The sequence below is a fragment of the Pseudonaja textilis genome, chromosome 1 (assembly GCF_049901715.1).
Source record: "Pseudonaja textilis isolate UNSWEBS1 chromosome 1, rPseTex1.2, whole genome shotgun sequence".
NCBI classification, from domain to species: Eukaryota; Metazoa; Chordata; class Lepidosauria; order Squamata; family Elapidae; genus Pseudonaja; species Pseudonaja textilis.
Window position 1 is genome coordinate 285274895 of NC_141990.1, and position 27880 is coordinate 285302774.

The 27880-nt window shown below is 39.8% G+C and overlaps 1 long non-coding RNA gene across 1 annotated transcript; it reads right to left on the minus strand.

Moving 5' to 3' along the window:
* Positions 1 to 18395: 18395 nt before the first annotated feature.
* Positions 18396 to 24379, minus strand: LOC148128238 (uncharacterized). Its single transcript, XR_015741096.1, has 3 exons — positions 24248 to 24379; positions 19592 to 19921; positions 18396 to 18950 (listed from the first exon to the last, which is right to left on the minus strand). It is a non-coding gene; the product is annotated as an uncharacterized LOC148128238 (long non-coding RNA).
* Between the last annotated feature and the right edge of the window lie 3501 nt (positions 24380 to 27880).

Sequence of the window (27880 nt, forward strand, 5' to 3'; positions counted from 1 at the left end):
GACTGCAATTTGGAGTTAGTGTGGCCCCAGGGGTATTCCAGAGCTTAATGGAATGCCTATTGCAAGGAATAAAGGGGGTGGTACCATACTTTGACAATGTATTAGTATCAGCCAGGGACAAAGAACAACTGAAAGACCGCCTGAGGGAGGTCTTACAAAAATTTAAAGAGGCGGGACTTAAAGTCAAAAAAGAGAAGTGCCACTTAGCCACCAATAAGGTTGAATTCCTGGGATACCTCATAGACAAAGAAGGGATCCACCCCACTGAAAACAAAATCAGAGCAATAAAGGAAGCTCCCAGACCCGAAAATAAAACAGATTTACAAGTCTTTGGGGGACTTATTAATTTTTACAATGTATTTTTGCCACAGAAAGCAACGATAGCAGAACCACTACACAGGTTGCTGGATAAGAAAGCTACCTGGACCTGGGGGCGACGAGAAGAAACCGCATTCCAGGGAATAAAAGACTTACTTACATCAGACTGTGTGCTAATACAATACAGCAAAACCCTGCCACTAACATTAACGTGCAATGCATTACCATTCGGCATCAGTGTGATACTCAGCCACATATTACCCAATGGAAAAGAAGCACCTATCGCATTCTATTCAAAAACTCTATCAAAGACGGAGCAGAATTACAGCCAATTAGATAGAGAGGCATTGGCCACAATAACAGGAGTCAAACGGTTCCACAAGTACATCTATGGCAGAAATTTTTCACTTGTCACATATCATAAACCTCTATTAGGAATCCTTGCAGGAAACAAAGCTACACCTAACGTACTGTCACCGCGGATGACGAAGTGGTCCGAATTCCTCACTGCATATAACTACAACTTGATCTACTGACCAGGAAAGAACATAACACACGCTGACGCCCTGAGCTGTTCCCCCCTACCTGAGTTAGAAGATGATCCTGCACCAACCACATCAACCCTGCAAATCGAGACGTTGGCAAACCTACCCATAACAGCAACAGACATTGCTAGGGAAAACGCGAGAGACAGAAACCTGGTGCGGATTTTAAATTGGGTAGGTAAAGGGTAGCCAGAGACCAAAAGTGACGAGACTGTTAAACCATTTCAGAATAGACAAACGGAACTCTCTATCTTAAAAGGATGTGTACTATGGGGGGATAGGGTGATCATACCAGACATATTGAAGGAACAAATACTTGAATTATTGCATGAGGGTCACCCGGGTATTGCCAGAATGAAGTCCCTGGCTAGGAGTTATGTATGGTGGCCAAGGATGGATAAGGATATTGAGGAATGGGTAGCAACGTGCAAACGATGCCAATAATCTAGACCTGCACCCCCTTCTGCACCTGCACTTGACTGGGAAACACCTAGGGGCCCATGGTCTAGGATACACATTGATTTTGCAGGACCAACTAAAGGACACACGTTCTTAATAGTGGTAGATGCTTACTCAAATTGGCTAGAGGTAAGCATTATGCACTCAACCACAACAGAAGCTGTTATTAGACAACTAAGGAAGCTTTTTACAACACATGGATTGCTGGATTTAGTTGTATCTGACAACGGATCGCAATTCACAGCACTAACATTTGAGAGGTTCCTAGCTGAACAAGGGATAAGGTACGCACTAACTAAGGCACGCACTAAGGCACGCCGGGGCACCTGGCTATGAACGAACGGGCAGAACGCATGGTCTGTTATACTAAGGAAACACTACACAAATTGGGAACTGGGGATATACAGGAAAAGATATATAAGCTACTAAGTATACAACACATTACACTAAACACCACAACAAATAAAAGTCCAGCAGAACTATTAATGGGAAGAAAACTAAGATCTAATCTAGACAGACTACATCCCACATATACCCCTGAAAAGCCAACAGGCTCCTCCAGTAAGTGCCGCACATTCAAAACAGGGGACCTAGTCTATGCAAAAAACTTCATGGGGGAACCATTGTGGATACCGGCAACAATAACCCAAATAACAGGACCCCGGTCATACAGGGGAGAGACAAAGAGGAGGAAGAGGAAAGAGGGGAAAGAGCTGGAGGAGACACATAGACCAACTCAGATCGAGGGCCACACTAAGAAACACTAACAATCAGGGGGAAGAATGGGAAGAACTTACACAAAAACAGGAATCGCCTCAAATATTAAACAAAAATAACCAAAACAGAGAGGGAGAGACCCCTCAAACACAAACGAGAGGGGAGGGGGAGACCCTCCACAAGCATGAGAAGTAACAAAACCAACCCTAACAACGATACAACAACCAATACTAACATCAGCCACGATCGGAAATCGCAATCACATACCTGAAACCACAGAAGAAGATAACTTTGAAAGACGGGAGCAGGCTTCGGAAAACCATCACGAAGCCACTCCTTGCGGGAGCGGCTGAGCTGACTCAACCAGCCTGGAAAGGCCAGGTGGGAGTGGCATGGCTGACTCTACCTTCCAGGAGGTTCCGTGGAAGAGAACGGGAGAAACAGCAAACCCGTCCGAACAGTCCGGAGAGAAAACAACGACTGAATTGCGCAGGTCCAGTTGAACCCATAAGAGCCCCACCTATTTACGTGACTACGTAACATAGGGGAGGCCTGATTGGTTGGACTGGACCACATGGGGAGGGGTGTTATATATTTGCATACTCACCTTGGATAGGTCGGTCCAGACGGCGGGAAATTTGAAGAGCCATCATTGGCCATGAGCTGCGAGCAGCCGGCTATAAAAAAGGCTGCCGCAGTTTTGCCAGCGTTCAGTTCTAGAGAGAAATAAAGAGAACAAAAGATCAACTGGGTCTCGCGTCTTTGTTCCCACAACGCAACAGAATGAATGAGAGCAAACAGAGCCTCACAAACTAGGAACAGATGCAATCTGAATACCAGCTAAAGTAGTAAAAATCCCCTCTTCATTAGCTGCCACCTATTGTACTTAACTCCAGGAAAATTTCCAAATTACACACTGATTCTGACAAAAGAGTACAACCCATTCCAGAGCCAATGCTAGGAAATTTCCATCCCAGGATCAGAGGGACCCAAAAGCCTTACCACTTGGGTCTTGCTGGAATTGAGTCAAAACTTAATCCTCCTCATTCACATCCTCATTGCTTTCAGACACTTATGGGGCACTTTGACAGCATAACTTGATCAATCCAGAGCAGAGAGGTATAATCAAGTATCATCAGCAAGCTGACATTTTACCCCATACTAATCAGAGGTGGTATTCAGCAGGTTCTGACCAGTTCTGGAGAACCCGTAGTGGAAATTTTGAGTAGTTCAGAGAATCTGCAAATACCACCTCTGACTGGAGATTTTACAGTATCTTTCCCTTGCCATGCCCACCAAGCCATGGCCACAGAACCGGTAGTAAAAAAAATTTGAATCCCACCACTGATACTAACAGATGACAAGTTTCATGTAGATTAAAAAGGGTGGGAAACAGACTTATAGCTAGATTGTTGTTCCCCTTCCACCAATATCAACTAAAACAATTCACAGAGAAAGGAAAACCAAAAATCTAGTCCAGTTCCAAGCTGGGAGAAAGGCTTCCCATTTTTAAACACTGGAGTTTTCCAGAAGGATACCATTGTAAAAAGCCCCCAACCAGAGAATGAAATATTTTGGAGAATATTAAAAGAGGCAGAATATTATATTTCCCCAAAGGACAAATGGAAAAAAATCTTAACAAAGGCAGAAAGTAGTCCCAACAGCCTCCAGCAGATGCCTGAAGTCTTTAGAGATGGATATTTTGTGCGCATTAAGAAATCCAGGCCAGCCTATTTACAAGCAAAACACTTCAGCTTTAGTTGATGGGATTAAAAGTTACATCCCCCACTCGAATTCTAAGAACAGAACATGACCTTTAGGAGATAATATGATTAACCCACCACCATTAGAATAGCAAAAGACATCAGGCTCCCTACAATGCACAACCTCCTAGCAGCACCTCAGAACCCTAAAAAAATCCGTGTACTCATCAAAACAATTTGTCAACTGTTTTAGAACTACATGCTGTTGTTGGTTCTGCTCATCAATAAACAGAGTCCTTCTTTCCAATCAGCCTCCATTTTATTTCCAGTGCCCTTCTCCCAGCTTGGAACTGGATCATATTTTTCTTCCAACACCATGTTTGATGATATTGAAAGCTGCTGAAAGGTCAGTGAGAATTGCCTACCATAGATCATTGGCAGAAATACAATTTGCAAATAACAGGAGGTGATCATTCACTTTATTCTGTTTTGATCAAATCCCAAAACAGTATGTTCAGTTCTGTATACCATACTTTAAGATGAAACTGATAAATGTTTAGGAAGAGGCTACCAGATGATTACAAGGGTAGAATCTAAGCAATATGACTTAATTTAGATAGTTTTGAGAAGAATTGAACAACTAATTCAAAGAGGTTCCTTTTAACCTACTTCTTTCCAGTCAGGAATACACAGAAGGAAATAGGATATAGGAAAAAAAATAAAGGCAAGCTTGGACCTGCAATGGAACACAATTGAGATAATTGTCCAATAAGCAAAAATAGGATTTTAATGATGCAACTTATTTTTTCCTAGATTTGCCATCCAGTTTTCTTGAATTGCACTTTCTGACCTAGCAGTTAGCCAGTCCCAGGAAGAATGCTCCCTCTCGTCCCATGAGAGAGAGAGAGAGAAGATGAAACTACTCTGTTCCCTAGTTAAAGACCACCTAAGAGATGAATTTTTCTGCTCCTCATTTGGTCTTTGGAGTCTGAGGCTTTCTGATCACTATCTAAATTGACATTTATGTTCGATTGACAAATCAAATCTAAGTTTCAAGTTTTTTTGCATTTGAATCTCTTCAGATAGGATTTTCCCTCATCCACTATAACAACACACAATACAGTTCTGAACGGTGGTGTTTTATTTTCCTTGAAATAACACATCTCAACAGAAACCAGCTGTAGGCTTTATCCTGTTCTTCAGCCTGAAGCAAAGCTGAAGCTGTAACATTGAGATTCAAATTTGACATTTGATACATATATAGGCACGTAAATAAGCTTTGACTTCAATTTCAAAAGCAACTTTTTTAAACCTAAAGGCATTAAGAATTATGGCCAACATCTCTGAAATTGTCCTTAAGCGCACTTATATGCCTAAATATAAATCAGAGTGTTTAATATTGTCTCTGGGCCATTTTACCCCATTTTCCTTTGCAATATATTCAAAATTTGCCTGCTTCTTTTCAACATGATGCAATTTGTATTTTTGCCTCTTTCTTAAAAGCCTTATCCATTGCAGGGATCCTCATCCTGGAACACAAGGAGTATCCTAATTAGCTGTCCTTAATTCTCATGTAGATTTAATTTTAAAAATTCCAATGCATAATTTCAAAATCAGTGTGGTCAGTGTGTACTTGCTAATATTTTGGTATGCTTGATGTAAGTAGCACCATTTCCTGTGTGTTTCTCTACAGCAGGAATGACTCCACATCCTGAACTTGTCCTTTTCCCCTTTCTCGCCGTCTGAGTTCATGTACATTTGCCCAAGTAACAGATTCTGTCTGAAGTCTCAGCAGTCTCTCACGCATATGCCAGAGCCCAGTACCTGCTTTTTTCTGTCCCCCTAGAGTCCTTATGTAGACGTAGGTGCACGTCACCACCTGCTCTAATTTTATCCACGTCTGATGCGGGAGACTTAACTGAGCAGCAAGCAGGGAGGCAGCTATTTTGGTTTTTCTCTGTGGTTCTGGGCTATATAAAGCATCCAGCCGTGACCCATATTGCTCTAGAACAGCCCTGTATTCTCTCTGGCTTAGATACAGCTAAAAGCATTATACATTTCCTCATTTTTCCCCTCACCAATGCTAACAGTATTTTTTGTGGATAGCACTGAAAATTGATGTGTTAAAGCTTCAAGGCCCAGAGTACTGAAACTGTCTCTTTTAAAAACACAGAACCTTTCTCCCAAGCACATTTGGGTTCAGTCTGCATTTATCATTATAGTCTCAAACAAGTGAGCAATAAAGCAGACATGGAGTAAAAAAAAATTCAATTAAAATCTAATTAAATAGAGTACATTTTACAATGTAATTATCAGTTAATTTACAACTGCTGTCAAAAGACTAAATTTCCTGAACAGGGCATCATCCAAAGATGTTGTGTTTCAAGAATCTTCAAATATGAGCTATGTCACTATCTCAATGGATCAAAAACTTAAGAAAGATATTTCAAAAGAATTTTTTGATACACCACAATATATTCAGTGGGGGGAAAGAATTAAGATTCTACCAGGCATTTTTAAAAGATTCTCTAGACGATACTGAAAAGAGTTATATCTGTTCCTCTACTATACAGCATTATCTTAAAATACTGTATGCTGCATGGTTATTGATCCATCAAGATTATTAGCTAAGTCACCAAGTCATAAAATTGGCGCCCCATAAATACCATCAAATTTTGCCAATCCTTTCATCTTCCAAATACAAAAGCCAATAGCAAAAGTGATCCTTTTTCTTGCATTTGTGGTATCCATACAGTGAGAAGGAAAAGTCCACATGCCACACTTCCCCTCCACTCCACTCGTAAACCTTGGCCACTCCTGACCTGACAATGAACCCACAAACAATATATAAAAACCCATTAAGTTTATCTTCCTATAGTGACACTGGCTAAACACATGCCTGCATGCTTCTCAGACAAAGAAAAGAGTTTTTTATAAATGTTACTGTCCCTGCCTTTTAGCTTCTGGTCATCTTCAATAGCTAAGCTGCTTATTTGCTGTCAAATAAACTTCCAAACTATTGCTCTTACTTCTTTGAACCAGGCCCAAATCATAAGAGAATTTCCTTCTAACAATATACATCAGTACATTCTGTCCTCTATGGACTGTATGTACTCTCCCACAATGAATACATTCAGGGCCTTTAGCAATACCGGCATTAACTGCTTCAGTCATGGGCCAGATTTATCTGGTTTGACTCTTTGCCTCTTTCCTTTCTCCTTGGGGGCTGAGGTCATTAGGCAGATTGACACTTTCTGTTAGCTCACAGCTTCCTGGAGTGAAGGAATGGGTGATGTCACTCCCAACCCTTGATGTCTTCAGGTAAGACAGGACAGAATCCAATATGAAACACTGGAGAGCTGCTGCCAGTCAGCAAAAACAACACTGAACCCCATACATAACCTCATACTAAACAAAAACTGATTTGATATAACTTACTAGCACACAGTACAATTTTCCTAAGCAATCATGTAGCATCTAATTTTTGAAAGAATTGGAATAGTCAAAAATACCCGGTAGCACATGTTAGAAATATGGCTTTGGGTAAATAAAATTACAATTATAACCCACACTACAGTTTCTCTCCTTTCCACACATCCAAAAGTTCCTGCAAATGCCCAGCCACGTTCCATTGGTCCAGTCAAGGCTGATTGGAATAACCTTGCCCCTTGGTTAGAAGATCAGCGCTATAATAATAGAATTGAATGAGCCATATGCTATACAAATTTTGTCTATGTTGATGAGCTTTAGTTGTGCCATGTCACCTTGTCCGAGTATAGGGGATACTTGAATTTCATCCTTTGCAAACATAGCTTCACCCAACCTTATAATTCCAGTATGTTTCTTGGCAGATTTCATATTTCCTCATGAGATATTTAAGGATACATATAATAATTCAATATCACGTGATCATTTTAAAAAGGCAGCTACTGGAATATCACTCTCTTTGTCTGATTGGACAGTAAAGGTCGGTATGAGGGCAATCTGTTTTTGTGAAAGATCTACTTAGGATTAATGCTTCAATTCACTCATTTACAATTTCTTTAGAAATGTCCAATAGCAGAATTTTTGAAACAAAGCCTTTTATTTCTGCTTATTAACATTTCTAAAATCATATTTTGTTAACAACTGTCTAGGGGCTGAGCAAATATTAATCTAAAATGCTGTTAGTAATAATCCTCTCCCTGGTAAAAGCACCACCATCCTGAATGTATATTGCCTTTTCGTTCTAGACTTGCTGAAATAAAAATTCACTCTATTCTGGAACCTGGCCAGAGGTTGCACTTCAAACAATCCTTTTATACACTACATTTTTCCAGTCACTGGCACTGAATTTCATCAAGCTATTAATTAATTCTTCTTTTTAATAACATAATGTTTACAATTATCCTAACCATTATGGTAACACATTAATATTTCCTTCCAGTTTTGCATCATCTGCTAATTTGACTCATCAAATGGATCTTTTTTGCCACTGTCATTGCACACTGAATGACACCAGCCCCAAATGGTTCTTCTTACATATTTATTTTCTCTTGCCCTACTGATATCAATCTGCTAAGAATTCTGTTCATGATCAAGCAAAGAATGAAAAATTTTTGTTATCTTTTTCATATACTGTATCATAGTGCCCCACCATCATTTTATTTATCAACTGAAAATTAATGTCTGGGTATGTAATTACACAATAGCACAATATTAGCCCTAGCTATGTCTTCTTATGGAAGGTACTCACTATTGAGGAATTCACAGTGGGCTCTCTCAGTTATGTCACATAAAGCACTAAATAAGATTTGAAGAAAAATATTTTCTAAGAACCCAGAGGCATTGTCAGGCTAATAAACAAAAAGATGTGTTGTAAAATACACTTCACTATACTATTACTGAACTACAAATCTACCATGTTTGTCATAAAATAAGGCTGGGTTTTATATTTTTTTGAGCCCTGAAAAAATGGCTAAGCCGTCTTTTCGGAGGTGACTTAATTCCCCCCTTGCATCCTTGTCAAGAGCGCCCCGCGGGCAGCCTCACCACCAGCCACTCCTAACGGGTGATCATGGCAGAGCACAGAGAGCTCCCTACTCCCGCCAAACACCTTTGCTGCAGACCCGAGACCTTCGGCGCCCACCACTGTTGCTTTCTCATGTGCCCATGCTGCCATGGCGTTTAGAGCTGCTGCTTCTGTGTTTGGAGCGCCGCCACCATTTGGAGCGCTGCCATTTGAAGCACCACCGCCACGTTTGGAGCTGCCACTTCCACGTTTGGAGCTGCTGCCGCTGCTTTGGAGCACCGCCACCATATTTGGAGTGCCGCCGCCATTTGGAGCACATTTGGAGTGGCGGCAGTGCTCCAAACGGTGGTGGTACTCCAAACGGCGGCGGTGCTCCAAATGTGGAAGCGGCAGCTCCAAATGCAGAAGTGGCAGCTCCAAATGCAGTGGTGGTGCTCCAAACATGGCGGCAGCTCCAAATGCTGAAGCGGCAGCTCCAAATGCTGAAGCGGCAGCTCCAAATGGCGGTGGTGCTCCAAACACAGAAGTGGTAGCTCCAAATGCGGTGGTGGCATGGGCAGAAGGGAAATCAACAGCAGCAGGCGCTGAAGGTCTCAGGTCTGCAGCAAAGATGCTTGGCAGGAGTAGAGAGCTCTCCGCGCTCCGCCATGATCGCCCGTTAGGAGCAGCTGGTGGCAAGGCATGGCTGCCCGTGAGGCACTCCTAAAGGCATGTGCCCCCGCCCTTCCCCTCATTTCGCATGTTTTAAAATAGGCCTAAATTTGGGGGGAGAGGCTTAATTTCATTTTATGCCTAGAAAACATGCTGGGTCTTCCTCTTGGGGGTAGCATATTGTTGGAGAAACAGGGTAGTTCACAGAAGCCAACAAATCATGTTATGACTTAGTGCACTGTGCAACATTATCAAAATAAAAATCAGAAAACAAGTAAACATGCTTATAAAATCTATATAACCTATTTATAACTGGCTCCAGAACGAGGAATGATGGGCTGAAGATATCTCCACAAAAGTGGAGCCAATGGTTGCCACAAAGAATTGGTGATTAGATGGTTCTTTAGAACTTTCTCAGAGAAGAAGATGACAGGAGATTGGCCATGGACTGCAGCATCTTGTAAGGTCTCCCTCAAACGTGAGCGCCAGGAAATGACAATCTGGCTTGCAACTGATGAATTTTAAAGGACACTTGCCAATCTCACTTTCTAATAACTTTTGGAAATTTCTTATTAACTACTTTTAAGCTATTAGAGATCTTCTAAACATATTCAAAAATTCCAGATGCGTTTGCCTTCAATACTGAAAGAAAATTTTAACCATAAACTTAAGAACATAAAGAAATGAACATCAAAAAGCTAAATATAATTTTGATCTTAGAAAGTCAAAAATGGACTAAGGATCCAGATAAATTTGGAATATAGAAACATGGAGAGCCTGAAATTAGTAGTCATAATATCAACAATATCAGTCATGATATTTGCCACCATGGATAGACTACATTCAAAAGATGTTAAGAAATTAAAGCAGGGAAAAATGTCTATACAAGAATTGATTTCACTCCTCTCCTCTGACCTTGATGAACTAGCAAATACTAAATTTTGTTTGGATTTTGCCAAATGTTGGGCAAGTTTAGAAATAAGACTGGCTATTACACAAGAAGGCTCAATGATATTGTGCGTCATTCAAATCACTTCTCCTTCTCGGGCTTCTCTGCTTCAGGACATTCTTAAACCACTAATAGGCAAGATCAACATGTTATAAGCCTGCACAATATCAAACAAACTCAGATGCTGACAGACTGTTACCTCCTTGCCCTATGCGAAAGGGAAGTACCTATAGAAATAAGGAAAGTTTCAAAACACACAAGTTCCTCAAATAATTTGGAATATTATATGTAGCAAGTTTTACTTAAGGATAAACTGTAAATAATAATGCTGCCAAAAGATCTGCATGTAATCATTAGGAGTTGATCCTGAATTAAGGATGTCTAATAATAAATATCCTTTTTTTTTTTTGCCAGTGTTATCAACTTAGTTGGCTACTTTATTTTCCCACTGTTCTAAAACAAAGAAGTTAACTGAGTTGATATACAGTACAGGAAAGAAAAAAAAGCATAGGCTTGTTTCTATCTTTTTAAACATAGCTTGGTCATCTTGAGATGAAGCCTTCAATAGCATGGAAATATGTATCATCTCTTACTTAGAGGAAAGTCACTTGGAATCCTTCAGAAGTTTTGGATTGTAATTCCCAATATCACTGACCATTTTGGATAAAGACAATATGATCCAATGTTCAAAGTTCTGGAGACATGGTTTCCCATCTATTCAGAGTAAAACTCATGTAGAAAATATACGTATTATCTGTTATTTGTAGTGCAGGAACCCTGCAATTATTTCCAACCAATGAAACAATCAAATAATTATTTTATCCTGGAAAAATATGTTTGTAGAATTCAAAAAGGTATAAATTGTAAAGAACGTTTAAATTAGAGCAAGGCTATTACTTCAAAGTCTACAAATTCTAATCCTAACCCTTTCTTAGCAATTCTATTTATTCCCATTTATTTTGTATTACTCAAATGAGAATGATAGTAAAAAAAAAACTGCACAGTACAGTAATTAGGAAAACTTTTGACTGATTTAGGAATCATCTGTTTCAACAATGGCTCAATTTCTGTTTAAAAAACTAAATCTCCATTATTTCTCATTGACTAATTAATACCAGGAAAAAAGTATACTTTTGTGTTAAAACTGGATGGCTTTTTCATAAATAAGAGAATACAGAGGAATGACATCAAATTTCAGATATTAAAAAACATAAAATTTTGTATAAAGGCACTTTATAATTAAACACTTCCTCAATAATTAAGCTTTCATGATATTTTCAAAATTTTGAGCACATCAAGCAATAAAATTTCATATTAATACAATCAAGGTTTTATACAAGAGTAGCCATTCCAATGTAGGAATTTTGCCCTGATTGATTGTGAGGACTAATATAATGCATTTCCAAAAGGAAATTTTCTACATCTTCCTAAAAGATCACAAACTTTCTCTACTATTTTGGACATGTGTGAATGGACTTTCAGAGTGTATTACTGTAAATACTGGAATGATCCTTCAATATAACAGTCCTCCAGTATAACATAATTAAGCCCAAAATTTCTGTTGGTGAGACAGTTGTTAAGTAAGTTTTGCCTCATTTTACTACCTTTCTTGCCATGGTTGTTAAGTGAATCACTGCAGTTGTTAAGTTAGTAACATGGTTGTTAACTGAATCTGGCTTCCCCACTGACTTTGCTTGTCAGAAGATTGCAAAAGGTGATTACATAACCCTGGGACACTGCAACCTTCATAAATATGAGCCAACAGCCAAACATCTGAATTTTGATCATGTGACCATGGGAATGCTGCAACAGCCGCAAGTATGAAAAATAGTGCCATTTTAATTTTGAATGGTCACTAAATGAACTGTTGTAAGATGAGGACTGCCTGTAGAGAGTTTTGTTTAACCATTCACTGTGATTGCTAGTGAATGCTGGGGTTAGCGTGGAGCTTAAGAAAGTCACGGTGCTGGGCACAATCACACAATTTGACCTCATCCCTTTTTATGTGTGCTGCACTGCTTGGAAATAATATCTATCAATATTTTTGTACGCTTTTAAATTAAATTCCCTCAGGGAGACCTCATCAGAATTCAGGCTGTTTGAAACAAACAAAAAAAAAAGCAAAGAAACACACACACCTGCAACTTCCGAAGTCTGAACTAATTTGTTTTGTCTTGGGATTCATCTGAATGTGATACTCATGCCTATAGTAAAGTATGTCATATTAAAATTGTATGTATATATATATATATATATATATATATATATATATATATATATATATATATGGATCTTTGGTTGTTCGGGTTTTCTCCGCGTAAGATTCAAAGTATCTAGGCAACGTTTCGATGAAGTCTCATTCATCATCTTCAGGCTTCTGTCTCCGGCTCTGTGCTTTTCAGAGTAATGTGAGATTGCAGCTGCTTCCTCCTTTTAACTGCCAGTGGGGTGGGACTTGATTGGGTGGGGGCTTGGCTGTGTTCTGATTGGGTGGGGTGTGTTCTCATTGGTAGGGGTTTGGTTGTGTTCTGATTGGTTGGGGGTTAGCCGTGTTCTGATTGGTTGGAGCGTGTTCTGTTCAGGTGGGGGCTTGGCTGTGCCCCGGTTAGTCTTAGTAGCTGGGGGATTTGAACTGGTGAGTTGTGATCTTGCTGTTTGGCTTCTAGTTCGTGGTCCTGTTGCATCTTCATAGTGGGTGTCGGTTTGCTTCATGTATGGCTCGGAGGGGTTTGAAGTGGGTAGTGATGCAGCTGTAGTGCAGCTTCTGGTCCATGGTCGTGTCTCATCTTCTGAGTGGGTGAGAGTCTGTTTTCTACATGGAAGTGTGGTGGTGGCATCTTGTGTGGCTCTCATGGGTGTGGGTCTGGTGTCCTTCTTCATGTTAGGTACTCGTCTGTTCATGAGGCGGGTTTCCAAATGGCTGGAAGGCGGGAGGTGTCATCTCGTTTGTTCATGCTGTGTGGCCGTTTTCTATCTCTATGGCTTCTCTGATTATTCTGCTGTTGAAGTGTTCGGTTTTGGCGATAGTTCTGGTATTTTTAAAATCAATTTCATGTCCTGTGGCTTTGAGGTGTTGGACCAGGGAAGAGTCGTTTCTTCTTTTTGATTGAGTTCTTATGTTCTTCAATGCGTGCACTTATTCTTCTGTTAGTTTGTCCAATGTATGTGGTCGGGCAGGCAGTGCAGGGATGCCCGACCACATACATTGGACAAACTAACAGAAGAATAAGTGCACGCATGAAGAACATAAGAACTCAATCAAAAAAGAAGAAACGACCTCTTCCCTGGTCCAACACCTCAAAGCCACAGGACATGAAATTGATTTTAAAAATACCAGAACTATCGCCAAAACCGAACACTTCAACAGCAGAATAATCAGAGAAGCCATAGAGATAGAAAAACGGCCACACAGCATGAACAAACGAGATGACACCTCCCGCCTTCCAGCCATTTGGAAACCCGCCCTCATGAACAGACGAGTACCTAACATGAAGAAGGACACCAGACCCACACCCATGAGAGCCACACAAGATGCCACCACCACACTTCCATGTAGAAAACAGACTCTCACCCACTCAGAAGATGAGACACGACCATGGACCAGAAGCTGCACTACAGCTGCATCACTACCCACTTCAAACCCCTCCGAGCCATACATGAAGCAAACCGACACCCACTATGAAGATGCAACAGGACCACGAACTAGAAGCCAAACAGCAAGATCACAACTCACCAGTTCAAATCCCCAGCTACTAAGACTAACCGGGCACAGCCAAGCCCCACCTGAACAGAACACGCCTCCAACCAATCAGAACACGGCTAACCCCCAACCAATCAGAACACAACCAAACCCCTACCAATGAGAACACACCCCCACCCAATCAGAACACAGCCAAGCCCCCACCCAATCAAGTCCCACCCCACTGGCAGTTAAAAGGAGGAAGCAGCTGCAATCTCACATTACTCTGAAAAGCACAGAGCCGGAGACAGAAGCCTGAAGATGATGAATGAGACTTCATCAAACGTTGCCTAGATACTTGAATCTTGCGGAGAAACCCGAACAACCAAAGATCCACATATAAATACCATGAGAACCTCAGAAAACAAATATATATATATATATATATATATATATATATATATATATATATATATATATATATATATATATATATATATATATATATAAAACGTCATTATAGTTGTGCTTTTAAAGTTGTAGCAATGTTTCGGCAGAATCTCATCTGCCATCATCAGGCTTGTGTTGTGTTCGTCTGAGTCAGACTTTCTCAGCTGTTTCAGTTTTAAATTTGGGGCTAGCCTACTGCTGTGCCAGAATGCTTTTTTCTTCATCCTGATTGGTTGGGAGTCTTGGTCTGTGTTTATTGGTCTTGGAATTTGCTGTGTTCTGCTTGATTGGTGTTTCTAATATCTTCTGTCTGTTTTGTGGCTTTTTTTGTCTTGATTGGCTGGCAACATTGTGTTCCTGTATTGGAGACTTTTAGTGCAGTTTGGCTCCAAGTAAATGGACGGCTATCATTTATTAGGAAGCTAGGTTTCATCTGGATGCCTGGTTGAGGTGTGTCTGAGCTGGAGGTATCAGGGGGTTCTGTTTGTGCCCAGGTGTTTGCTTGGTTTGTGGTGTGGAGATTTTTTTATTTATGAGTGCAGGCTTCCAGATAATTGACCGTTAGTGGAGTCATCTCTTCTATTCATGCTTTCAGGTCTTTTTTTCAGTCTCTATGGCTTTTCTGATAATTCTGTGGCTGGGGTTTTCTATAGTGGCTGGGGTTTTGGTGCCATTGAAGTCGATGCTATGACCTGTGGCTTTCATGTGTTGGACTAGTGAGGGAATGTGTTCCAGCTTTTTTACTGCATTTTTGTGTTCATCCAGGCGGGTACTTATTCTTCTATTGATGTGTCCAATGTATGTGGCAGGGCATGATGCACAGGGGACTTCATATATGCCTTGGTTTTCCAGGTCAATTTTATCTTTGGGTTTCTTAGGATGGCTGCTATTTTTCTGTCTGTTTTGAAAGCAGTCTTGATGTGATGCCTGTGTAGTATCTTATTGATTTTGTCTGTAGTACCTCTTATGTAGGGCAGGACAGCTGTTCCATAGGTCTGTTCATCTTCTAGGTCTCCATTATGTCTCAGTGTGTTTTTGTGGATCTGCCCTACTACTACTATACTACACCATACCACATACCACACTACACCACACTATACTATACAGGTAATCCTCGAGTTACGACTACAACTGCTAAGTGTTATTTGTTTAGTGAGTTGGTCCCATTTTATGACTTTTATTGCCACATTTGTTAAGTGAATCACTGCAGTTGTTGAATTAATAACACTGTTGTTAAGTGAATCTGGTTTCCCCATTGACTTTGCTTGACAGGTCACAAAAGGTGATCACATGATCCTGGGACACTGCAACCATAATAAATGTGAATCAGTTTTCAAGCATCTGAATAGAAATCACGTGACCATGGTGCAATGGTCATAAGTGTGAAAACTGGTCGACCATAAGTCACTTTTTTCAGTGCTGTTATAACTCTGAATGATCACTAAGTGAACTGTTGTAAGTCAAGAACTACCTGTACTATACTATACTATATTATTACCGGTGTATTATTATTTTCAGCAGTACTTCATAATGTCATTTGGGGAATTACCTGCACTTGGATGTTCTCTAACATGTCTAAAGAAACTTCCTTATATGTCTAGAAGATAGGAATAGTGATGTCAGCTCCAATTAAAATGACATGACTCAGCTCTACATATACAGAAGTACAATTTTTATTAATATTATTTGCCACATATTTATTTACCCTTTTCATTATGTCATTCTGAAACATATTGGGATCGGAAATTTATTGAGCCTGAAATTATAGCTATTACAAAGACAGAATTTTTTTTAAAATGGTGTGTGGTTTCAGCAAGATAATAATAGAAGAAAGAGTAACCTCATGACTTTTAACACTATGCTACATAGAACACCAAATAGTCTACATACAATCTAGATGAGGAAAGTTTTTATTTTTGATTCAGTTTACAAAAGCAGTTTGGCAAAAGCATATAGTTTCACCTAACATAGGCAGAAAGAAAAATACATAGAAAGATTGTTATGAATATGCTGTAATTAAAAATTCTAATGTTGTTTTTAATTCTGATTTTAAAATGTGTAGGTTCTTCAAAATGTTGTACATTTCACAGATGACTTTTTTAATGCCTAGCTGCTTTCTGGCAATAGTTTTCTGAGTTAATTTTAGTTTATGTGACATCTTTCCATATGTATATGTATACACAAAACAGGGCTGCGTGTGTGTGTAAAAAAACATTAAGCTGTGCCGCCCAGACAACTGAAAAGTGCTGCAACTGAAAAGGTGCGCAGCATTTGAAAAGCCTCTTTTTTCCTGCTTTTTCAACCTCAGCTGTGCCACACAAAGCAGCTGAGGTTGAAAAAACAGGAAATAAAGGACAGGTAAGAGCCCAGGCAGGCGGGTGGGTCAAACAGCACCAAACACAGAACCAGTTCAGCGTCTGCTGCTCTTCAGAGCTACCGGTTCTTTAGAACCACGCAGAACCGGTCTTGTGTCCCACCCCTGACACAAACATACATACATTTCTGACATTAAAAGTTCTGGCAGTTTTCTTAGCAAAATTTTTAGATATGGTTTCTCACTTCCTTATTCCTATGGTTGAGAGGGACTTGCCCAAAATCATTCAACTGCCTTCATGCTTCTGATGGATTACAATCATGAATTCCCAGCTTCTAGTCTGGTGCTTAAACCTCTATACAGGTAGTCCTCAACTTATTACTACAATTGAATCCAAAATATCTGTCGCTAAGTGAGACAGTTGTGATTTTTGCCCCTATTTATTACCTTTCTTGCTACAGTTATTAAGCAGTGGTGGGATTTAATTTTTTTTTACTATGGCTTCTGTGAGCGTGGCAGGGGAAGGATACTGTAAAATCTCCAGTCAGAGGTGATATTTGCCAGCTCTCTGAACTACTCAAAATTTCCACTACCGGTTCTCAGAACTGGTCAGAACCTGCTGAATACCACCTCTGTTAAGTGAATCACTGCAGTTTAAAGGTCTTGAGGCCACCTGGATATGAGAATTTACATTTTTTGTTTGCTAACATGGATATGGAATCCACAAAGTATCTGTATTGCTAGAAAAATTGATTATGTTCTCCCACAGATTGTTTTTTGTGAGTGTTGTTTTTCATGTTATTGATTTTGTAATTTTATTCTGTTGTCTTGTATTTTTAACTGTACACATAGCTCAGACTCATGGTGAGATAGGCAGGTATGTAAATTTACCAACTACGTAAAGTAAATGTTACCATCTGGGTGTGACAGGCAACAGATGAACATTGTTTAATTTAAGGAGAGGTGGCTTTTGATGACTTATTTAACTTAGCAGCAACTTTCTTTCAGGAAGCATTCAGCAACAATGCAATCTGTGTCTATTCACCACATTCAGTCTGTCTGGCCTTAAACACCTTTTTAATATTTATCATAATATTTCATTCTTCTAGAAGAGGGGTAGGTGCTAACTTTCTTCAAGGCCATTACGTATTCTTCAGTCTGAAGTATTGCATTTGACATATGCTTAAAAACTTATATTTCATTCTTTTTCTCTAGGAAATGGTAATTATCTGTTGACTTTAAAATAGCCCTAACAATAACTGAATCAAAATTTTCCAAACTCAAAAATTTTCAATATACCCCAAGGCCAGGAAAACTATAATATTTGGAGAAAGAATAAGTCTCTGGCTTGGTTACAGATTTTAAATAATGAAACAATTGTGGCTTTTCCTTCAAGAGTTCTAAAATTGCTCTATGCCAGCTTGCATGTATCACAAAAAGGAAGTGTTGTGTAAAGAATTACAAGCAATAAATATTCAGCATTTTCAAAGCATAATTTGATAATGCTTGTCCTTGTTGACCTGCTTTTTGAATTGTTGGAAAAAATATCCTTCTGGGTTCAGTTCCAAGTGGGGAAAAAGACACTGGAAACATGGAGGCTGTTTGGAAAGATGGTTTAATTGTGGACAGGATCACATGGCTTGGCGCTCCAAAGTGAAAAGGACGATCACATGCTTCAAGATGTTGGGTGAAGGAAACGAAGGGCCAAGATGCTGAGAGACTCTTAGTTATATACCCTCTGTTGGCCAAGTTCCACCTGAGTGTTTCCTGTTCCTGTGTAAGAAATGTATCCCATTGGCTGTCAGACTCCATGGGGCGGGGGTCTTAGCTAACTTTGTAGATTTTGTCTGTACCACATGGCTTCACCTAAGTGCTGGCTGATGCAATCTTCCCAGGCCAGGTGGTGAGATGGGTAGAGGGCTTTGTTATGTAGAATACTCTGGCCCAGGTCTTAATAGCCCACCCATTAACAAAAGTGGGGGTGAGCTTCTGCATCTGAGGTGAGTTTCTGCTTCTGAGTTTCTACTTCTCTTTTTAGGGGAAATATTCTGCCTTTTTAGTATATCCTAAAATATTTCATTTTCCTAGAAGAGGGCTGGGTTTTAACTCCCAACAGAATCATACTTGGTAATGGATCAACACATACAGGTCAATCTAAATGAAAGAAATATGAAATAAAATCTATTAGTTTTTTAATCAACGCCAATATTTGTTTTCTCATACAAAATGCATGCTTATGTAAACTCTTGATCACAGACTATTTTATACATTCCCCTATTTTAGTTAAAATTCTGCTTCTTTATTTTGGAAATCAAAACTAAAATAAAGTTCCCAATCTTTTGCTTTGTCTTAACAAAGAGCAACATTTAGTTAATTCCCCTGAGGTGTTTATTTTAATACGTCAGGCATGGATTTCCCTTTTCTGCCCACGCCTGTAGGTTTTCCTCAGGTTCCTCTGAGAGCGGAGGGGGGAATATATATATAAAAACAGGTCCGCCTCCTCCTGCAGAAGTGGTGTGCAAATTGCAGATATTCCAAAAATGGGAGCAGATACTATTCAAATGCCTGGAAGGAAACGTCACAATTCCCATCATCTCCCTATTTCCGAGGGCGATTTCTGGGGCATCAATTTGAAACCCCAGCCGGAGAGCTCAGCAAAAAAAAGCCCAGTCTTTTTCCACTCGGTATGAAACCTCTACGCTTGGAACACCCCTCGGTGCCCTAAGCCTGAGCTAATTACAGCTCCACCCCAAAACAAAACAGTCTTTCTTTCTGTCATGGCAACCGAGCCCTACCTTCTTCGCTGCTTTGGCAACCGAACCCTACTTCCCGGCGCTGCTATGACAACCGGGCCCTCCTCCTTTCCTTTCCCTTCCCCTCCGCGATTGACGCCGCAGTCTGCGTTGCCAGTGATAGCTGAAGGGGAAGGGCGAAAGAATGGTGACGTTGCGAGATTCACACCCGTGGATGCTACACGTTGACGTCAGTCTGTTTTTGAATGCTCGTCTCCAGAGCAACGGCCTGTTAAACAGCCAGGCCTCAGCAACAGAAACGGGATTGGCCGATCCAGATTAGAGGGAGCGTTTCTTTCAAGTCTGAACAGGTGGAGCAACCTAGCCTTGAACCTGGATCAGTGATTCAGGCAGAAAAAGACAGAAACAGACGGTGTTCAGATGGAATGTCCTTTAAAGAGAATACCTATGGAGGAAGCCTCAAATAAGGCAGCTGTACATCTATTTGTTCATAAACGCACATATACACCTATCTAATTCAGCAGACTCTATTCCACAGAGGCCAAACAGGTACATTCAGGAAGTTAGCAAACATGGAGCAATGGTTAATAGATTGCTATTTTCTATAGCAACTGCTGTTTCAAATATGTTGCCTGTTCCTATGGAACATTTTTAATATTTTCAGCCCTCCATTAATGTGTCCAGTTCTCTCTTAAAAACCATATATACATGATAGAGTTAAGAGAAAATGGTTCAACTGGGGATTTACAGTTATTTTCAAAGGAATTCAAAATCAGTAAGTCAGATGGTTAATGATTGTCAACAGACACAGCGCAAATATTAGCAAGTGCAAACTTGCTAATGGCTAGCACCAAAACTAAGGTACTTAAAGGAGGAAAAACCTATGCTTGAAAAGGGGTTGAGACGGTCAGTAATATCAGCATTTATGTATTTTTTCTGGTTTTGTTGTTTTTTAAAACAGCCATTGGAAAGATTAAAATCAGAAGGAAATAAATATTGAGGACAACTACTACATTTCTCTACTATTGCTACCTGATCATGGAAAATCCTTTCCCAATCATCTCCATATTGCTTTCTTTTTCTTGTGGAGTAAAGGCAGAGTTTAGTTCCATGTGAGCACTCTGGAAAGGTGGAGCCTTGGGCTGCTTTCCCAGGATTAGATACCAGTTAGGGAGGTGAACTTGCACAGCAAGTTTGTCTTCTTTCCTTGCGTGCAAGACTTAGACTATCAGAATATATAATTGAGATTATTTTTTAAATGTAATCTGTGAGAACAACCAATAAACAGGAAATAAATACTATAAGCATACAATTAGTGATCGGCATGATATGTAATTGTATATTAGGAATAATCAGCGTAAATCTTGAGATTTAAACAACTAAGAATAATCAAGTCTACTTACTTCTGAATTGTCAAAATTCTTCACCTCTTGCTCACTTATATCATATTCTGTAAGTGAAATTTCTACAAATTAACTCCGTTAGATAAATCGAAAGTTTAGGTGTGCTGATATTAAATACACTGCTCAAAAAAATAAAGGGAACACTTAAACACAATGGAACTCCAAGTCAATCACACTTCTGTGAAATCATCTGTAAACTTAGGTAGCAACACTGATTGACAATGAATTTCACATGCTGTTGTGCAAATGGAATAGACAACAGGTAAAAGCATAGGCAGTTAGTAAGACATCCCCAATAAAGGAGTGGTTCTGCAGGTAGTGACCACAGACTTCTCAGTTCCTATGCTTTCTAGCTGATGGTTTGGTTACTTTTGAATGCTGGCGGTGCTTTCACTCTAGTATTAGCATGAGATGAGGTCTACAACCTACACGAGTGGTTCAGGTAGTGCAGCTCATCCAGGATGGCACAACAATGTGAGCTGTGGCAAGAAGGTTTGCTGTGTCTGTCAGCGTAGTGTCCAGAGCATGGAGGCGCTACCAGGAGTCAGGCCAGTACATCAGGAGATGTGGAGGAGGCCGTAGGAGGGCAACAACCTCAGGACCGCTACTTCCGCCTTTGTGCAAGGAGGGACAGGAGGAGCACTGCCAGAACCCTGCAAAATGACCTCCAGCGGGCTACAAATGTGCATGTGGCTGCTCAAATGGTCAGAAACAGACTCCATGAGGGTGGTATGAGGGCCTGACGTCCACAGGTGGGGGTTGTGCTTACAGCCCAATACCTTGCGGGACGTTTGGCATTTGCCAGAGAACACCAAGACTGGCAAATTTGCCACTGGCTCCCTGTGCTCTTCACAGATGAAAGCAGAATCACACTGAGCACATATGACAGACGTGACAGGGTCTGGAGATGCTGTGGAGAACATTCTGCTACCTGCAACATCCTCCAGCATGACCGGTTTGGCAGTGGGTCAGTAATGGTTTGGGGTGGCATTTCTTTAGGGGGCCACACAGCCCTCCATGCGCTCACCAGAGGTAGCCTGACTGCCATTAGGTACCGAGATGAGATCCTCAGACCCCTTGTGAGACCATATGCTGGTGCGGTTGGCCCTTGGTTCCTCCTAATGCACGACAATGCTAGACCTCATGTGGCTGGAGTGTGTCAGCAGTTCATGCAAGATGAAGGCATTGATGCTATGGACTGGCCCGCCCGTTCCCCAGACCTGAATCCAATTGAGCACATCTGGGACATCATGTCTCGCTCCATCCACCAACACCATGATGCACCACAGACTGTCCAGGAGTTGCGGGATGCTTTAATCCAAGTGTGGGAGGAGATCCCTCAGGAGACCATCCGCCAGGCATTGTAGGAGGAGCATGCCCAGGCATTGTAGGGAGGTCATACAGGCACGTGGAGTCCACACACACTACTGAGCCTCATTTTGACTTGTTTTAAGGACATTACATCAAAGTTGGATCAGCCTGTAGTGTTTTTTTCCACTTTAATTTTGAATGTAACTCCAAATCCAGACCTCCATGGGTTGCTAAATTTGATTTCCATTGATAATTTTTGTGTGATTTTGTTGTCAGCACATTCAACTATGTAATGAACAAAGTATTTAATAAGAATATTTCATTCATTCAGATCTAGGATGTCTTTTTTTGTGTGTTCCCTTTATTTTTTTGAGCAGTGTATAAATCCAGCATAGGTTCTTGCAGTACTGTATAAACTATAAATCATATGATTGTGGGAAGTAGATCAGAATACAACTGATATTCATGTAATAGATAATAGTGTACAGGCTTGAAAAGACTCTCCAGAATTCAAATAGTATTAACATTACAGGGAATAATTCAAACTGACAAACAATATCTCTTTCATTACAGATATAACACTTATCCTTATAAATAACATTTTAAGCTGCCAGTCTTCTAGAGTCGGTGGCCCTTTTAAATGTGATAAAACACCTACCTATCTATCTACATAGCAATAGCACTTAGACTAATATACTGCTCCATAGTGCTCTACAGCCCTCTTTAAGCAATTTACAGAGTCTGCTAACTAAATGCTTAGCAACATGCAATGGAGATCCATAGTACTATCACAAAATGGGCACAACATGTATTTGTTTGGGACTGATCATGCTAACTATGAAAATACACCTTCTCGTTTATTTCTTGTGTGTTTCATAGCCCTGGGTTTTCCAATAAATTTGACTTGACACTGAGGAAAAGTTATTATTCCATTTCCGTATGCCATAGCAAGACCAGGACTTTGACAGGAATATACATTTTATAATAATGATGGTCTATGGGTATCCTGAATAAATTAATTCAGGAATCTACTGCATTCCATTAATCAAACTGTATGTATGGGATCTATAAGGGACCCTTATCAATCTCCCAGAGGAAAATAATCATTGCTAATCTAAGTTTTTAGCATTTTTCCCTTTGAAGTGGCTGATCTCCAAAGACAGACTGCTTCTGGTTTATAAAGTTTAAGCATTTTGTAGTCCATTATTGTCTGTAACATTATATAGAATGAGAGCCAGCATCTTGCATTCCAATTTGTTTTTTACTTTGAACAGAAGTTGTCTTTAGCTCTCTGTCTTTATGCTCATTCTTAAGATATTCATATGTCCTATGTTTGGACATAGCTATTGTGTTGCATTGGGCTAATAGTATAATAGATTAAAAAGAGATGTATGCTTTCCCAAAATTTACTATGTACTTGATCAAAACCTACTCAGGACCTGAGTTATGTATAAACAACATCCAAATACAAGTGTATTTTAATAATGGAAGGTAAAGACCTTCCTGTTTTATTGGTATTTTAAAAATATTTACAAGGTATGGAGAATAAAGCAGAATTAGTACAATTTCTGCAGGTCAGTCAACTGTCTTTCCATTGAGATTTCAGCAATACTATGAGAAGTTAAACGATATAGTTACAATGTTGCAACTATATCAAGGGGAGTTGGATAGATTCTTCAGTTATCAGACAAGGATTTCCAAATGGTGGAACATGTGAGCTCATAATGAACAATACTGATGCTATAAAGTATATTGAATGCCTTTGGGATAATAGTGATTTGGGAGTATTATTGCACTCTCTTATGTTTCACCTTCAATCTCTTCATAGTTCTCAGAAATGCAATATTTACCTACACGGAATGAAATATTGCTTTTTTGGCTAAAGTGAAATTTTCATATAAGTCCAGATTAGTGATGTAATGTGATTAACAGTATACATATAGCATGAACCCAATCCAACAAGTATATATTGGAATCTACTTACTATGGCAGTGATCGATATGCATCTTTACACAGAGCTTGTTTCAACAGAACTTCATGTGATAATTCTAGACTTTGCCAGTCAGAGCTACAGGTTTGGCATAGAATGGCTGTCACCTGTAAACACACACTTCAGTTTTCCATGCCTATTGTAATAAGGAAGTGTATTAACTGCAATTTGACTGCCCACATCCTGCTTTTCTACTATGGATGAGTGACACGTGACTGACATTATGCAGTTATGGCTATAGAAGAGGCATATATTCCCAGTCTTTGCTAGAAAATATTTAGGCAAAGTTTAGTCTTTATTAATTTTCCACTTGGTAGGAAGACATGCCAAATCATATTTATCTGATGAATCAAGAAAAATCTTGGAAATTGCTTGATGTGCTATTTCCTAGATTAAGAGCATACTGAAAAAGCAAAATGGTAGTAAAGGAACATGATGAACCTGAAATGTTCTAAAGGTTTTGAAATGTTTTTGTAGACCTTGAAAACTGTTCAGATTTATATTGCAGAAGGAAAGAGGTTCATGAAGACAAAATAAATTAGTAACTAATTTAAAATTCTTGTTGAATTAATTCTATGATAACTGTTACAGTAATGATTAGGATTTATGGGATTCTTGGGCAATTCTTCATTGGATTCTCTTCTTCTGGAACGTGAAGGATAAGCAAAAAATCTCTCATTTTCCAGCCATATGTCAGGCCTGCTGAGACCTGTACTTGTCTCCAAGTCTAGAAATTGCCCAATCCAGCTTTCCAAGGCTGGCTTAATCAAATACGTATCCAGAAAGCTTGTAGCTAAGAATACATTTCAAAAAGGCCTGAAAATGTAATTCATCCATGAGATATAACATAAATTTGGACATATCATGAATAAAAATATTTTCTTTCATAGTCCAACTAAGAAAGCAACTTCTTAAACACTGAAAAGTTAATGCTTGTTGCTGCTCTATCTGTATTCATTGCTTTAAAGTGGGTATCAAGGCAGAACAATATTTGAGTGTATTGTTTTCAAATCACCAGCTAACTTTTACTTTAATAGGCATCTTAATTTTAAATAATAACTAATACTAATTATTAATTGCTATCTTTAATATAAGCTTTCATATGTATTATTGTGTAATTTCCAATTCTTCGCACACTAGAGAATGAGATCACAATATTTTAATATTGATTTTTATTGACAAAAGCAAAACAATTCCATCATATCCAAGCATCAGTTCTGAATTTTGAGATCAAATAATTCAATCATGTCTTATTATTGAATAAGGTAACCCTACTGTAAAGCCTGCTTTTCAGGGTAAGTATTTAGTTTTAAAATCCATAGTATTCTGTTGGGTACTGATCAGATCTTAATGGGAATTTTTTTTTAAATGCATAGGAGGGAATTTTAAATAGCAATTTCATGTAAATCGTTCTTCTCTACAATGTATTCCTATCAAGAATTATAAAGCAGGTTTCTCAAGGGAAATAAAATTTAACGGGAAGTTTAGATTATAAAAAAGAGAGAAAAGGCATGTCAGGTCACTGCACTAATCAGACAGCCAAAGGGGAGAACATCCAGAAGTATTATTTATCCTTAACAATAACGTGTTAAATTATACGTTCCTGTCCTTTTATGACACTTGAAATTTGCTGCCTGAAGCTGGTAACCAGTGTGTTATCTAAGAGATATCTGTAAAACTAAACGGTTTTTTTAGCTGCCTGGAGCTCTTGGAGAAATGAGAATTTAATAAGTGCGTTTCGTCAATACCAGGCTTCCTTTTTCTTCGGGTGAAAAGGGGGCTCGGGTGCCCAGCCGATGAAGTGTGTCTGCGAATAAGCAAAATAACGAACTGCATAAAGCAGGAGTTACTCTATTTCTTTCGTTCAGAGTTTGAAGTTAACCGCAGCCGCCCTCAGGGGTCTGATCTAATTCAAGTAATCTGGGAAGCGAGAAAGTGGATCGCTGGGCCCAGGTCTTTAAGCCCCGCCCAAGAGGAGAATCGCTCCACTCCAAGGCTTCTGTCACAGGCTGTGACGAGGAAACCTGGAAATAGCAGCTGGCCCAATTCCCTTCGCTTCCAAGGCCCAAAATGCTTCGTTCAGCGGCGGCCACATGATAACATCAGCTTCTGCATTGGCCCTATGAGCTCAGGCAACAGGAATCGCAGCCGGCGGCGCCGCCGAGAAGCTCCTCCCCTGCTTAGAAACTGCCCAGGAGAGGGGCTCTCTCTGTTGGTGTAAACACGCGACAGCGCCAGGCTCGTCCCGCCGCGGCCCTGAGGTTTCCTTATTGGCTCCCACAGCGGGCGAGAGCGAGCTGGCTCCAGTCCCGGCCTGTCTGTCAACTCTCCGCGATGGTGGGTGGTTCTGGGCTTCCCCTGCAACAAACAGTAGGATCATAACAAACTGCAGCTCCGGGAAAAGAGAAATCTCCGCGGCTTGTTACCGCAGCTCCATGGCTATTTCCCAAATATCCTCGCGTCCGCTGGGGGCAGAATTGGACACATCTGAGCCTGGGTTGTCTTCCCCGGCGATGCATAACTTCTGGGATCTTCTGTTAACAATAAATCGCCAAACTTGGCTGGCGTTTTGAAGAATTGAAGGAAGTTGATCAAGTCAGCTCTTCTAGAAAGCGCCTTTGTATGATATAATGTCTCGTGATTATATTGATCTTAAACGTGCAGGATGGTTGTCTATCCCCGGCCCCTCCGCCCTTTCCCGTCAACATTAAGGAACATTAGGCTGTATTTTCCATACATACCCATCCGTGTTTGCTATTGCTTCTAATTCGTGAACTTCATCCAGAAACAATTCGGTTGAGAAACGGAAATTATCCGTAATCACAATAAAAAGGTTCCTATGGTAATAAGCTGAACGATCAATATTATACACGTTTAAAACCCTAACCAGGAATGTATAGCAGCACAATAAAGTGATAAAAATTAGTTCCCATTATAGAAACATCATAATATAGCAGAATTACTGACCTTATGTGAGAAAGTGTGGGGTGTAATTTGAAACCTGATTAACCCAATAGAAACACAACTTCTAAACAATTTGCTGATTAATCTGTTGACATTTTCAAATCTGATTGCAATCAGGACTTCCTAGTGAGTGAATTCCACCACTTGCAAAGTAAAATCGACTATCTCATTCTTAACTTTTTTTGTGGCTAATTGAGAAAACAGGCAGAGAGTTGGAGCTCACCCATTCAAGTATTTTGGTCTTCATCTTGTCTTATTTTTACTCCACAGTAAAATGAAACATCAAGATGAAACAATCTATAGGTGAGGAATTCTGTCTACAGAAAAAGTGCTATACTTTGAGCACTGAAATGGGGCAGCAAGCCAGTTGTTTCTGAAAGACTCATTTCCTCAACTGAAACTCTCTGGGTATGTTGGAGCTTACAGAAAGCAACAGTTTGGCTAGACATTATAAGTGAATCACTTTAAACTACTACCTGAGGTGGACTGTATTTTATTTGCAAAGTGTAAAGGTGAACTCACAGACAATTTTGAAACAGTTTCAAAATCAGTGAGTTATAAATTAGTTTAATAATACTTTTCTGAATAACCTATTCACATGCTAACAATTTCTTTTCCTGCATTTTAGTACATTATTATTACTACACAGTAAAATGCTGACAC